Genomic DNA, 3,125 nt, shown 5'->3' with positions numbered 1-3,125 from the left:
GTCTCATCAAATGGTTCAGCAATTGATTCCTTATAGAGGGGTTCATCAACACCCTTAAGCACATGTGGTACTTCCCTGCCTTTAGCACATACATGAGGAGGGGAGTTTATGCCTAATTTTCCAATAGCAGCATTGTAATCATAACCTATTCCATGTGTTTGATTAACAGCTTGCTTATTGTAAAACTCTTTGGACTTCGAACAAGAATTAAAGTAAGCTTTAACCTTAGCCTCAAGACCAGTGATCTTGTCTTTGAGAATAGTTTCGAGTTGTCTATAACAGTCAACTCTATTCTCTAGAAAAGATACTTGGTCTTTAAGTTTATCTTGACTAATGTGCACAAGTCTTAATTCATTGACCTCTTTCTCAAGGTCTTTGATTTGTTGATTTAACAATTCATTATCACGACGAGCACAATCTAAGTTACCTCTTAGATGATAAACCATTTCAGCATCAGAAAGTTTTACCTCTTTTCTTGACGATGAGGTGCTTGCATCACTAGCCATGAGAGCAAGATTCCCAACTTCTTCATCTTCACTGTCAGTATCATCCCAACTTCTTCCCTTTGCCAGGTACGCCCTTTCAGATTTACTCTTCTGATTAGAATCATAAGAGTTCTTCCTTGCCTGTTTTGGCTTTCTGCATTCTGTGGCAAAGTGTCCCAACTCATTACAGTTGAAGCATCGGATGGTGCTTCGATCAACCATCCCTGTTTTATACCCACCACTGCTGGTGTTAGAGGATGAAGATCCACCTTTCTGGAATCTGTTGTAGTTGGACTTGTACTTGAACTTGGGATTCCTTTTGAATCTGACATTTGAGAATCTCTTGACAATCAGGGCCATTGACTCATCCTCCAATTGCTCCAGTTCTTCCAAGGAATAATAATCATCTCCTGATTGATTGGTAGTAGGAGAATCAAATTCTGCTACTATAACATTGTCTTCAACCTTGGAAGACTGTACCATTCTGTCTGACTGTTGAGATTGTTGTTGATATAGTGGTTGTTGTTGTTGTTGTTCATCAGCTACCAGAGCAGTAGACGTGCTGACCACCCTTCCTTTCCCGTAAACCTCCTTCTGCTGAATCTGCTCCAACTCATAAGTCTTTAACACACCATAGAGCCTTTCCAAAGAAATCTCACTCAGATCTCTTGCTTCTCTTATGGCAGTGATTCTATGTTCGAGATGAGTTGGCAGTGTCAAAAGGAACTTTTTGTTGACCTCCCTGATGGAATAGTATTTACCATTAATATTCAGGTTATTGATCAATGCATTGTACCTCTCAAACACTTCAGTGATTCCTTCTCCTGGATTGGATTTAAAGTATTCATACTCAGAGGTTAGGATTTCTAGTTTGTTCTCCCTAACTTCCTCTGTGCCTTCATTAATAATCTCAATAGTTTCCCAGATATGTTTGGAATCTTTACAATTCATCACATGTCTATTCATTAGGGGATTAAGGGAATCTACTAAGATTAATTGAAGGCTAGCATCCAGGGAAGATTCTTCTATTTCAGCAGGAGAGAAGTCCTCAGGATCCTTCACATAAGTTCTCGCTTGGGTGATCACCACATCATTCTCTATTACCTCTGGTTCAATAACCATAGGTATTTTTGGACCCTTCTTCAACACTTGCAAATATTTGGGATTAGCAACCTGTAAAAACAGTAGCATCTTCTTCTTCCACATCACATAATTTTCTTTATCGAAAAGTGGAATTTTAACGGTTCCAACTTTTTGTGTAGTCATTATGAATTTTTGAGTGAATAAAAATTCAAGAAGTGAAAGAAACACAAAAGTCTAGGATCTAGATTTGTACGTTAATCAGAAGGCTCTGATACCAATTGTTAGGTCCCAATTTGTTTGTAGAAGGGGGGGTTGAATGCAAACAATACCGTTTCGTCGAATAAAATGCGGAATAAAATTGTGAAACAAAATTCAAGTTAAATAAAACTTTTATTAAACTTGAAAGGTGTTACAACTACGGTATCGATTACAAGGGTTTAATCTCAAATCAATTATTACAAATTTAGAATAAATTCGACATGAACTTTTTCTATTTTTGTAATTAAAAGATCAAATGCTAAAAGCGATTTGAGATTAAGTTCTAGGGATTTTAATCCGCTAGATTGATATACAAGAACAAGATAAGTAATTCTAGTGGTTTGGATTTAACATTAACAAGCTAGAATATTTGATCTTGAATAAGCAGATGGAAGATGAAATATTTTGTCTTTGTTCTCTGCTTTTTCTTGTTCTGTGTTTTTGGCTGCTCTTTTTTTGCTGTATTTTTTGAGATGATGTCTTCTGCTTCTATTTATCAAAACAGTCGAAGTTGTTGAACTGCAGTGACAATCTTTTTAAGCTTGAATGACTTTCGGTGAGACAATCTTATTAGAGCTAGGAAGACAATTAAAATGAACTAGCAAGACTTTCGGTATGACTATTGATTGTCATACCGATTGTCATATTAGTTCAAATGAAATTGTTTTTCTGAATACTTAATTGATTTTATTCTAATTGAAAATTCTATCAATTCAATTAACTGAATTAGCAAGACATTCGGTATGACTATCAATTGTCATACCGATTGTCATGCTAGTTCAATCAGTTGTCTTTTTAGAATTATCACAGATTTTAATCAATTAATATTCTGAAAATCCTTAATATTAATTCTAAATTAATTAATCACTTTAATTCAATTAATCAATAAATTAATCCTTGCAGATAGAATTTATTTTCTTAATTAAATTATATGACTTAATTAAATTAATAGAGAATTAATACTATCTCTGAGCAGCATCCATTCTTCAGACAATCTTCGAGACTTATGAATCAATTCCGTCACTTCAATGCTGACACTCGATGTACTGTCTGGTTCATGAGTGACTAACTTTCGTGACGTTTCTTCATGTCTTGACTTTGTTGTTCTGATTGAATCCTTGTAATAAATGATACCTTGACGAGATCTCTGTCACTTGATTAATTCCACGATCTTGATTTATATCACTGAGGCATGATCAACTTCTTGAACTTCTTCCAGTGAATCTTCAAGACTGCAGATGAACAATGTTTCTTTATTCTTTGACAGATGTTACTTTGTGAGATCTCTCTGATGCTTGA

The sequence above is a fragment of the Apium graveolens genome, chromosome 9 (genome assembly GCF_009905375.1).
Source record: "Apium graveolens cultivar Ventura chromosome 9, ASM990537v1, whole genome shotgun sequence".
Classification (NCBI taxonomy): Eukaryota; Viridiplantae; Streptophyta; class Magnoliopsida; order Apiales; family Apiaceae; genus Apium; species Apium graveolens.
The sequence above is the reverse complement of the archived record's forward strand: the minus strand, read 5'-3'. Positions refer to the sequence as shown.